Genomic DNA, 13,059 nt, shown 5'->3' on the forward strand with positions numbered 1-13,059 from the left:
AGTTGTAATGTGTCTACCACTAAAGTGTCTGCAAATAGCTGGGAAATCCCAGAGAATTAAGCTTGAACACTAAATGTCAGAAACTGGCCTCCTGATTTTTATTTGCATATAATGGCTCACTCAGACATCCGATAACTGAGAAATTGCAGCTGTAACTGTGCAGCAGAGTTCAGCACCTTCCAACCCCTGACAGCATCTTCCCTGCCAGTGTCCTGCCTCCTGCCTTCCCTATTCCCATCAGAAACAGGAGAGGGGGTCAGCTTTGCTGGTGCACCTCTTGGACTGTCATTTTCCCCCAATATTGCACTCACAGAGCTCTGCTGAAAGCCCAATGAGACAGCTACAACTCTGAGGTAGCACTGTGCCTTCCCCATGACAGCACCCTTAGAGTTCACTGTGTACCCCTGCTCACAGCTGGGCCTTTCCCAGCACCCAACACCTCCAACAGCACCTTTCCTGTGTCTCTCCTGATACAGCTACCTGATCCTTGAAAAAAAGAACATCTTTCTCAGCAGGTGTCCTGAGCCCCCCAGGAAGTGTTTGCTCTTCTCTGTTTGCAGATCTCTTCCCATTTATCAGGCCAGCCTGGTCACTCATCACCTCCTGATGTTAATGCTGGAAGATAGGGCCACTGAGTGCAAGAGTGGCAAAGCTGTCATGCTCCAGCTGGGCAAAAGTGGAGCCTCACTCAGTAAATATTGACACGTCTGCAAGCAAACAGAAAGCAGCTTTCAGCAAGCAGCTCTCTGGCTCCCTGAGCTGATGCTGGACCAGAGACACCCGATGCTTTGTGGTTATGAGCTGCTGTTTACAGAGGGCAGGATACAGGAATGGATCCCCAGCAGCTGTGATGACAGTGGCAAATTGATGGACCCACAGGAGCCACCAGCTGCATGCCCACTGCCCACCTGCAACACAACAAATGGCTGCAACCTCTTCAGCTTCTGGATAAACAACCTGTCTTTTCCATCCCTCAGCAACTTCCAGACAGGCTTTCTTCAAGAGGATATTCAAGACAGTCTTCATTAAAAAATAGGTAGCTCTAAAACAGCTTTTTGTTCCAAGTCTTTAGCTCGCCTGCTTTTCTGTCCTGAAACACTGCTGTTAGTATTTAGGTTATTGCACATTCTGTAAGTCGTCACATTTAGGCAAGTCACAGGTGCAAGTATAATCTGAGTCCTTCTCATGGATCTATGGAATTGAGTAGTCAATCATTAGCAGCATTAGTTCTTACCCCTTAAAAAATCTGGGAGTTTTATGCTTCCATTCAGATTATTGCCTGGTAGCTATGACCACATTCCCTACAGAGGTGGAGCAGAGTCCTTATTTAAAGAAGAGAAGGGATTGCAAGCAAAGGCTAGTGATGGATTGGCTTCATTTCCTGGCCCACCCTCTCTTTGACTTTGAGCAAGTTATTTGATCTCTTAATGCTCTAGTTCCCATACATGAAAAGGAAGTGATGATGCCTTCTTCTCTCCAGCTCTTTGGGGTTTTTTTTTGTAATCTTCTTAGACTGAAAGAAATTTTTGCTTTTTTTTTTTTTTTTTTTTTTTTCTGTGCTTTGCATTTTCTGTTTGTATTCCTAGAACAATTAGATTCTGATACACAGCACAAGTTCCCTAGTACTGAAGTAAGTGCAAATAATTATCTGTTCTCATTTGGAGTCTGTGGGCACCGTGAACAGCCAAAAAACAAAGGGATGACGCAGATCCTTAACTGATGCTGTATGGATCTCAGATAGAGGACTAAGGAGTGGAACAGTAAGTTCAGAAGTAGATTCCAGGAGTCACCATGTGTTTAATTCCTTTCAGCTTTTATGAATGTGCAAGTTAATTCTTTACACTACTTTTCCGCTCTCTAGTTTGTTCCTACTACCTGCTGCTTGCCTGCAGAGTAAGGACAACAGCTAATCCCCAGATCCTTTCCCCTGCCAGAAATAAACACTCCAGGTAACATGCATGCTCTGGGGAGAGGGCAGATCTCTGCCATGGTGCTTCTCTTTCTCTTCTCTCAGTTTTCACTTCTAAATCAAGCTGACAATTTCTTAGATCAAGGATGCTGTCTATGTGAGGCATCAAGCACAGCATGTCTATAGCACTGCCATGTGCTTGACAGACCATTGGTGTGAACTGCACTAGGCAGAGTTTCTGATTTATTAATTATCTAGAGTAAGTCACTCACAGAAAGTTTTCTGCCAGATAGCTCCTCTGCTGAAGGTGTTGGGTGATGACAATACCAAAAGCATGCAAGAGATGGGTGGAAACCCAGCCTAGGGACAGCAGAAGGTAGACGAAGGGTTTGGATGGTGCAGGACTGAATATCTCACTGTTACAACAGCTACAGACCAAGTGCCAAGCAGGGCCAGAGGCCACCTAAGTGCTGCTTCGACAGTACTGCTCTTCTGGTCCAAACCTCAGCAAAGAAACTGTTTGATAGCAAAGCATTTCAGCTGTCCCTCCCCTTTGATCACCCCTGCTCTGTGGTGCCTCTGCAGAGCTCTATAAGGAAACCCACAGCTCCAGGCTGGGGTCAGCTCTTTCACCAAGATCACTGAAGATCACATCACAGAATCACAGAATGACTAGGTTGAAAGAGACCTCCAAGACCATCAAGTCTGATCCATACCCTAACACTTCAACTAAACCATGGCACCAAATGCCACATCCAGTCTTTTTTAAAATGCATCCAGGGATTGTGACTACAACACCTCCCCAGGCAGAGCATTCCAATACTTTACTATTCTTTCAGTGAAAAACTTTTTCCTAATATCCAACCTATATCTCCCTTGGTGGAGGTTGAGACTGTGTCCTCTGATTCTGTCACTTGCTGCCTGGTGAAAGAAATTAATCCCCACTTGACTACAGCCACCTTTCAGGAAGTTGTAGAGAGTGATAAGGTCACCTCTGAGTCTCCTTTTCTCCAGGCTGAACAACCCCATCTCCCTCAATTGCTCACCAGCCTCGTTGCCTTCTCTGGATGTGCTCAAGCGTCTCGATGTCCTTCCTAAACTGAGGGGCCCAGAACTGGACACAGCACTCAAGGTGCGTCATCAAAGCCACTGCCAAAACTTCTGTGTGCCTCCAGGCCTGGCAAGTCCACCAGTACAAATGAATTGCAGGGAACAAACATTACAAAGCACATGGGAAGGACAGAGAGAGAAGAGAGAAACGCAGCAAAGGATGAACAGGAAAAGAAAGGGATTTAGTAGACACGAAATGGACCTACAGGTTATTAAAAGCACAAATTGGTGATACCTTTTGCCAAATATTCCTTGAAGGATGGTTTGCACAATTACAGCCAGAGGCAACATTAACAGCTGGCACTGCAATGCTGCATTCATCTTCTAAAAGCCACCAAGCCTTACCACTGCAAAAGTATCAGTAGAGCTGCCAGTACATATGATGAGGAAAATTATTCCAGGCAAGTTTTCCCTACTAACTGCTTCCATTATACACAAGTAGAGAAACTACACTGTATGTCACCTATGCATTAAAGACAAAATGCACAATCCTGTTATTTGGTCACTGGTCTCTCCCCTCAGCACTGTAAAAAGTGGCACCTTTGCCTTCAGAAGACGATGAGCAGTAAATAATTTATTTAGAGGCTTTTTCTGGCACAGAGAGATGTGTATAGACACAGAAGGAAAACACTGCTTGTTGAAAGGTCAGCAGATACTGATTATGAGCAGGGGAATGTTCTCACAGGAAACACTGAAGACTGTGCAGAAGTAAACATACCTCCAGTGTGGAGTGGCGTGGTGATCCAGCTGAGTCCCCTTCTGGGGACCAGCTTCCCAGGGATGATGCACAAGGCCCTTGGGGTATTTACACAGCCTGTTTTCTAAAGACCAGCTGCCACTCAGCACAGTTTATCTTCTTTTCCTGATTATTCAATCTGTGTTTTCTTTGCTCCTTCTGGCTGCCTCTTCCTCCAGTTCCTGGAACTGTGAGCAGCTGAGGCCCCAGTAACACCTGTGTGTGCGCCAGGCACGGCAGCTGCCGCATCCGCGGATGCCGAGTGCAGTCTGTCCACCACACGCATTTCCACTCCACTGGGCAACAGGCAACTGCCAGATTCTTCCCATGCAGATTTGTTCCCAACTCAGAAACTCTGTTTTCCTGGAGTGTGAAAACTCTTAGTTCCTAGTATGTCTGTATTTTGAGTTTCTTTCAGTGAGGAGGGCTCTCTGAAAAGACCCATCCTCTCGTTGCTACCAAAATTAGGAGAGGTGAGATATTTCCAGCTTGTGACAAGCCTGACTGAACTCTAGTAGAGGCACAGAGAATGTAACCAGTGAGGATCTCACTGGATCTTTGCATTTGGGTCCCTCAAATGCTCCAAATTCCAAGTGTCTTTCAACAGAAAGAGCATTTGAAGCAAACACAGTTCTGGTGCTCCTACTGAGGCTCAAAGCCCCTCTTCTTCTGGCACAGGCTTGTGTGTCCATGTCTGATAGCTCTCCCTGCAGGGACACAAATGTCTAAGCTCAGATATTTGTTGCAGTCTCTGCTTTGGCCTGGAGGAGCCCTGACTTGCACAGAATTTCCAAACACACAAAGATTAAGGAGGAGCTGAACAGCTGGCATCCCTTCAACATACTTCTTAACTAAAATTTTGATTGTTTCTTGCAACAAGGTTCAGAGGGATGCACTCTTCTCTGTGGAACAAAGAGGGCACTGTGCACCAAGCTTTTGCTGCACAAAATCAGTTCAGTGAAATTCCCATTTGCTGTTTGCCTGCTCCTAGGCTGCTCAAAAGGCCTGCTGTTTCCACTACCTCCACTATTTTTTTATCCAACAACTGTAACAATAAAAGATATCAACGAGTTGCCCATAGAACACAGTACCTGAGAGAAAGATTTTTTACATCCATTCCAGGTTTTTTCTAGTCATAACCTTGCAAAGAAAAATCCTCATAAAATATGATTTTAAGAGGAATTTTAAAAAGCACTTCATAAACAAACAAACAAACAAACAAAAGCTCGCCTTGCTAACTTCAGGTTGTATTAGCATCAAATTTTCTCCTTAAAAACAGTAAAGGGGAAGAGAAATAATATTACTTACTTTTTATGAGTTGTTCAGGTACCCAAGGACGTGTTGTTTAAACTAAACAAAAAGAGATTTCTTTCATTCTGCCTTCTCCCAAACCACTTCCTATAGGTTAGGAATGACTGCTTGATGTTCCTACTGCTCTGGTGGGTGCAAAGGCTGTGAAGCAGGTAGGGTTACTACAACATACAAGGGAACTCATCATCAGCCAAGGTACTTCTGGCTTAAGTAATCAGTTCAATGGACTTTAGCATTGTTAAATAATTGTAACCATAAGTCCTCTGGGAGTTTGAACCATGCTGCTGTGCTCTCACAAGCAATTTGTGAGGAATCTCTCCCCTTAGGAGTCTGCTTTAGTCAGTAATGTGAGACAGCTGTGAGTTTTCTTCGGGATAGAGGAACTCCCAGTGGCCAGAGCCCAGGCTATGCTCTAATCATCTCCCATGATGTTACCTTACAGCTTCTCTGCAGAACAGGTAAACACCTCAAAACCACGTTTAACTTTCTCATCAAGTTCATGCTGTGGGTTTGTAATTTTGTTTCTCCACGTTGTCCATTGACAACAGCTGCTTTATTGCCGTTTCTGCAACTGCAGTTCCATTGACTCTGCATTTGTACTCTCCAGATGACATTCTGATCCAGCAAAATCAATGAAAGCATTGACACTGAATTCTGCTGGACCTAGGGTTCAACCAATAGCCTCTGGCTGTTGTTAAACCTGTGTTTTAACCTATTCCTGATTTCATTTTTTTTTCACAGCACTGTTCTTCCAACCACTCAGCAATGCACACATCTAACAGAATGCCTGAGTTCCTATTTCTCTTTATATCTAGTATATGATGTTTAGAAAATGGCTGCAGCATTCACCTTTCCTCAGCCAACTTCACACAGCTGTGACCCATAATTTCTAAGACAAATTATCTCAAGCTGAAAGGACATGATTCTGGGTTAACAGAAGCAAAAATAAAGCTGTGCTCAAATGAAAAGGAAACTTTTGGGTGGTTTTGTATTTTAACATTGATTAAGCATTTGCACACAGAGACCCACCAAAATCCTAGAACTAGGCAGATTGGCCAGTATTGACCCTCACAGCCCTCTCCCAAAACAAACACACCTTAGCTCATCCCTGCTGGTAATGATAGCTGTAAAACAAAGAATGTTTGAGGACACCTCATGGTGGTTGTCTGGGAAAGGAAATTTGGTTCAAAAGCACTACCACAGTCGCAGTCTGCACGCCTTAGGTGCTCAAAAACTGGCAACAACCCATCCCACAGTGATTCTTCTCAGGTCAAGCTCTGCAATGTGGTGTTATTAGTCTGAGGGAACTGTATGAAATTCTGAGGCAGTCCAAACCAGGAGTACAGCACATCATCCACCCTCCTGCCCTCAATCAGTTTTCTTTCCAATGGAAAGCTGGAAGCATGGTAGGGAGGAGAGAGAAGAGAGGGCAGACAATTACACACCCAGGCTGCATCCTGACAAACAAGCAGCATGTGATTGCAGTGCACATCTGGGCCTCCAAGCTGGAAAACAGGCCCAGGCCTCACAGTTCAGATGCACCTCTACACCTCACAAGTTGTTTTAAGCAGGAAATTGCCCTGTGGCTGGCTATGAAGCCCAAATAACTGGCTGTGAGAGACTCACACGATCCTTGATGGGCATACTGCTGTGCTGCTGCATTGACAAGCTCACAGGGGGGATTTGGGCATGTGGTTTCTCTTACTGTCATAAGGACACTTTCCTTGGCTCAGATCTGAAATGACCTCCAGACCTTGCAGGACAAGGTCACTCTGCTGCAGGAAATTCTGAGGTAGAGGCTGATAGAAGCAAAGGCAAATGTAACAGTTAGTGCAGGAAAGCAAGCTGGTACTTATTACTGTGACACCACTTGTAATCCTATATAGACTAAAGGCCAGACTGGGAGGAGGATTCATTCTGCAAGGTGCCTAACAAACCCAGAGTGACCCTCTATCCTTGCAATTGTAAGCTGGGCTCAGGTAAAGGAAAACCTCCAAAGCTGCAGCATTTACTTGTTCACTTTTTGTTTTTTGCTATGAATTGTTTAAAGATCAAAGAACTGGAAAATAGATGAAACCAAGAAAGATAGGAGTCTGGAAATAATATGGTTCAGGCCTATAAATTATGGTTTTATAGAGTAGATCAGATTTTGGGAGTGATGCAGAAAATAACAAACAAATCAAGACAAGAAGGAGAGAGATAAGAAATAATTTTTAGGGCATTAGGACTCTGGATCAGGTTATTAAGAAGAGTCTTCATGCATACCCATGAAACTAAAGATTGCATTCTCTCTTTAGACCAAATAGAAGCCTCTATGCAGACAAGAAGGAAAAATCACTCCTACAGTGCTCTGTCAATAAAGAAATGTCAATAAAGTTCAGTTGTTAAAATTATTTCCCAATGCAGAGGACAAAATATTTTTTACAGTGACAACCTTTCAGTGACAACCCTATCCTCTCATTTACAAATTATTACTCAACTTTTCAATAATAGCTATTTTGGAGGCCCATATCCATTTAATATTTTGAATTCTTCACATATATTTCCCTTATGAATGGGAAATGTGTGTTTAAGATTACTAAATGAACAGGGGCAAATTCTGCCCTTTGAAAATTTGATGTAAAGTATCTGCCCTAATATAAATTTACACTTGTAGTTAAATCAGGGTAAATGAGAACAAACTTTAGCCTCATGATATTCAGCACAGTGGTAGGAATGCAACACAAGAAAGGGCTCCTTTCTAACTGCTTGCAGGATTTAAGACAGATAAATAAATAATAATAAGCCTCTGTTTCTGAAAGGAGATATTCAGTCTACCCAAAGCACCATCCAAGTCATTAAAGGATTCCCAGGTGCCAGCATTTGGAAAGGGTATTATCTATTCAAACAGTTTAGGCAGAGGTCTCTGCTGCTTTCTCTCCTGGGTCATCTCAGATTGCTTCAGTCTCTGCCCAGAGCTGAGTTGAGGCAAGAAAGAAAAGCTGGAAATTTCAGGGGAGTAGCATTTTCTCCTGAATTAGACAGAATATTTTTTTCATTCTCGCAGTAAAAATGAGGAAACCCCTTGTTTGTCAGGGCAGCTGCCTGGGTGAGGGCCACACACTGCATGTGGAGGATCAGACTCTGCAGCAGATGCTCTGCAAAGAAGCCTCTTTTCTTTCCCCTTTTCAGATATAATTTACCTGGCTCATCTCTATTACTGGGAATTGAAATCACATACAAATGCCAGCACAATGCAGCTGGGTTTTAAAACCAAAGTGATTCAGCAGCAGGTGGAAGAGTGAATCCACTCAAAGGCAAAAGGCTAAGCTATGCTGGCAAGAGTCAGTGCCCCAAAGATGAGGATGCAAACACCTCTCTGGATGTTTGATGCTTGGAGGGCACAGACAGTTATCTGCAGCTGCACAGCCCACCTGAGCTGCTCCTGCACATTTTTAAAGGTTCAAAGACCTAAGCAGGTGCCTTAGACTGAATAAAAATTTCATATTGGAAGCTATTTTCCAAGGGAAAAAAAACCTGTTGAAAATGGGAATCACTATAGAAAGTGACACTGAGAAAAGGCCAGAGGTCTCTGACTATCTGGGAAAGAGAGACATGCAAATGTCTCCAAAAGAAATAAACTCCGCTTGGATAAAACCAAGCTTACTACAAGAAGAATATTTTCTGGAAACCTTATCTTTAATTAATGAGATCTGCCCTGTCAGTTGTTCTGGTCTCAGAGCTCCCCTACATACACCTCTTTACTGTTGCTCTGGGCTCTCAGGTACTAGGCCAGAAACACCTGCCCCATCATCAGCTTGCCACATGCATCTGACATCACCCCAGTTTTTGCTCCTTTTTTTCTTAAACACTTTAGAGAGATTCTGCCTGGAGCCACCTGAAAACCTCAGACTGGAGCTCTCTTCCAAGGACAAGTTGATTAAACCTTGTTACACCAAGACTGTGATTACTGCTGGCTGCTGATTAATTCCACTCTATGATGTGTAGTCTTGGTCATGGCTCTGAAAAGCCTAAATCAGGTCCCTGCATTATAAGGTATGCTTTTCTACCATTCTGCTGTAGCAACTGCAGCTTGTAGAGATGAGTGTCTGTCCTAAAAATTGAGTATAAAGACCAGGGACTGCTGTCAGCAAGTTGCTTCCAGGGAATAGCCAAAACAATTTAGCAACCGTTCCTGCACTGCCCATTTACGTAGGATGTCTGAAAAACCCTGTATTAGTTGTTTGTGAATATATTAAATCCTACTGCCAAGACACTAAAATGATGGGCTGGATAACACCCATACCAATGTGGATAGCACCTATACCAATGCATTAAATCCTCCTGAAGCCTAACCACAGTCAGAACTACACTGACATAGCAATTTCTTCCTATGCTGTTTTGTCTTTCCCAGGATTCCTCAACAGCATCTTCCTCCTCAGGCTGTCAGCAGTCCAACTGGCAGCATGGTGTGTGCAAAGTCACAGTGCTACATCTCACCCCTCTGGTACCTGAAAAACAACCAAGACAGACATGTGTGTTCAGCTGTCAGCTAGAAATATCACAGCAACTCGAGTGATGCCCAGGCAGGATGATGTAATCAGCACACTGGTATTTCTTACCCCACTAAACTCTACCTGCCCCCTGTGCCAAGAGCAGTCAGTATGATAGATGCTATTAGGGGAGTGATGAAAAGCATGAAACAAACCTTAAAGACACAGAAAATTTCATGTCACAAAATGACAAAGCTTCTTGGCTCTTGTGCTTGCCTTTTCCTGAGTAAGGCAGGATAACCACTTTTTTTTTGGGCATATTGCCTGCCCAGGATTATGCCAAAGAGAATCTCCAGAGAAGGCTTGTGACAGTCATCCTGCAGATTTTCTCTGTATCTCAGCACAGCTGTTCCCATCCTGACCCACTAGCCCAATTTCTTGCTGAGTTGTTACCAAGAATGCTACTGCAGGCATTCCAGAAGTGGGGGAGTCCAGCTCATGGCAAATGCTGCACTTTCACCCCCTCCTCTCTGTGTCTCCCCATGACTGCACACAGCTAGCTCAGGTCCCACTAATGGAGAATACGGCATTGGTCCTGGACAAGCCAAAAGACCCACACTTTTTTCCTTTGAAGAGTGTGCAGTCAAGGTATTTCCAGCGTTTTCCCATATTTAGTACAATCTCCAAGACAGAGGAAAGCGTCTGTACTATATCAGGTAGGGACACCCCTGATCCCTTCTGTTGCTGTTAAACCGTCACTTGGCTCTAGTTCCTTACTTTTTAAGCTCAGCATAGTTCAGGCTTCACTTTGCAGTTCTTGAAGTTTGTTCAGCTGTTTGTCATCCACAGTCTCCTCCCCTTCTGACAAGTAGTCATCTATCTTTACTTCCTTATTGAGAAAAACCCTGTACCTTCCTATCTTGCTTACTATCTCTTACTATCCTTAGCAGTAATTACTTACAAGCAGGAAAACTATTCAAGGCTGCAATGTTTATGAAGTCAGAGACAGTATGAACTTTTGAGATTATTTGAAGGAAAATCAGATTTTATATTCAACACCTGGGAGGAATAATCCTTATCCATTTTTTTGCTGCATCAGAACCAACTGCAGCTTTGTCCCCACCACACAAAAAAGCAGGTGATGGGTAGCACTATAACCTGTGATCAGTGTCAGCCCAATGGATGCCCAGGACAGTGCAATACTTATTCTGTAATATTTTGAGGACAGCCTTATTAATTTGTACCAGCAGAAGCAGAAGTGACATGGAATGATAGCTGGTTTTCTTTCTTTGGAGATGAAGTATACTAAAAAAACATAAGAAGAGGAGCTCACTTCACTGCATCACTAAAACTGTTTTCCAATATTTTATGAAGGTGTGCAAGCATCCAGGAGCCTGCTGGAGCACGTAGCAGCAACTCACATGTACAAGATGCTTAGTTCTGTAAGCTTTGCTACCTTGCCTGAGATGAGCGGAAGGGAGCCTGAGACTGGTATCCCCCCAAAAGGATGCCAGCTCTAAAGGGTGCAGCTGGGAGAAGCTGAAGCTGTTTGGCACACAGGTATGTGCATGTTCCTTGCAAAGGCAGGAAAACTCAGTCCTGTGATAGCAGCTGCTGGACTGAGGCACCTTCCCTCGCTGAAGCAGGTGTCTCAGAAATGCCACCTAGCCAGCTGCTGAACGATGCCTGCTGCCTCTCTTCCCTCCTGTCTGCCCAGCAGCTCCTTGTTTGAGCCTGGGATGGCAAATGGGAGAAACTGCTTTCGAACTGTTTAATAACAGTGATGGTAACCTTTGACCTTACTGAATAGCAGTGCTTTTGACCTTTCATTTGTTAAATAATGCAAGCACTTACTTCCCGATCCTTATCAGTGTTTAGTAATTGGGGTCAAGACAAAGGGGAGCAGAGTTATCCACCAGACTTTACTGAACCAGGAAGAATTTCCTTAAGCTATAGATATTCTTTTTGATAATCTTCAGTGAGGGCAGGCAAAGACTAGAGACTAGGTGGCTTAGAAGATCTATAACAGGCTAAAGAGCCTCTCAGCTGTTAGCATCTGGTTTGAATCCAGCTGTGGTTGACAGTGTCAGAAATTCATAATGATCTTGGGTTGCCTCTCTGACTCATGTGAAATGAGTTTGGCTCGCAGTTCTGCTGTTCACTGGTCCATCGTAGCCCCAGCATAAAATACTAACACACACTTCTAGAGAAATCATTGATTAAACGAGTCTATAAAGCCAGAAAATTCCTGTTCCATTGAGCAAATCAGGCACAGGTAGGTGGCAGCGGTCTGCGGTCATTCCTGTGTGTCCTGCCTGATTCGTACCAAAGACAAGGTGGTTAATCTTCAGGAATCTGAGTTGCCTTTTGTACAGGATAAGTAAAGCTAATGGGTCAGCTTGTGCGCTGTACAGCCCATTAAACACCTCACTTGACAAAGAATCAGGTGACAACTGTTACAGGCAGCAGCCCCAGGATCAGTGTTTTCCTTAGAAGTGAACAGGAAACGGATGAAAAAGAAAGAATTTATGACTTTACAATGAGTTAAATGTAAGTGCATGCACATATTTATTTATATAACGCACACATATAAATGCTTAAATTTCCTGAAGACGTCAAATAGAAATTCTATTTGTCTAAGCAGCTGCGCAATCTCATTACTTATTTATTGTATTTTGTGTTAAGCCTGACAGCAAGATTTTTAGGGCAGGAGCTGTTTCCTGGATGTCTGTGATTCAGCAAAATGAGCTGCCAAAGAGCAATCTAAACGCTGTAACTTATAAATAAGCCATTTATTTATAGAGGTACACGATCTAGATAAGATCGCAGAATCATGGAATGTTAAGGGATTGGAATGGACCTTAAAGATCATCCAATCCCAACATCTCCCAGTAGACCACACTGACCAAGGCCTTACCCAGTCTGGCTTTGAACACTGCCAGGACTGGGGCTTTCACAGCCTCCCTGTTCCAGTGTCTCACCATGCTCACAGTAAAGAATTTCTTCTAATATCTAACCTAAATTTCCTCTCTTTCAGTTTGCACCATCACTCCTCGTCCTATCACTACGGTTCTGGATGAAGAGTCCCTCGCTGGCTCCCTTGTTGGTAGTGGAAGGCTGCTATGAGGGCTCCATAAAACCTTCTCCAACCCCAAGAGTCCCAACTTTCTCGGCCTGTGTGCCTTCCTCACAAGTCCCGCTTTCTTCATCGGGGAGGCGCTTCAGTCCTCTAATCAATTTCATGGCCCCTCTCAGGATCTGTAAGAGTGTCATTGTAAGCAGTGAGTTTACAGTGAGATTACAGCAGTAAGCAGAAAAGGGGTTTTTTCCCTTTTGTACGCATTTGTTTGCCCGCCTGCGTTTCGGCTCTGTATTTAGGCCCCTAGCAGCGGAGGAGCAGAGCGCAGGCAGACACGCGCAGCTCCGTCCCCACAGTGCTGCTGCCCGCCATCGCCCGTGCGCCGTGCGGCTGAGGCGGGCCCGCGCTGCGCCTCGGCCGCGGCGGGAGCGCGCCGGGCCCC

Source organism: Erithacus rubecula (genome assembly GCF_903797595.1).
Source record: "Erithacus rubecula genome assembly, chromosome: 2".
Classification (NCBI taxonomy): Eukaryota; Metazoa; Chordata; class Aves; order Passeriformes; family Muscicapidae; genus Erithacus; species Erithacus rubecula.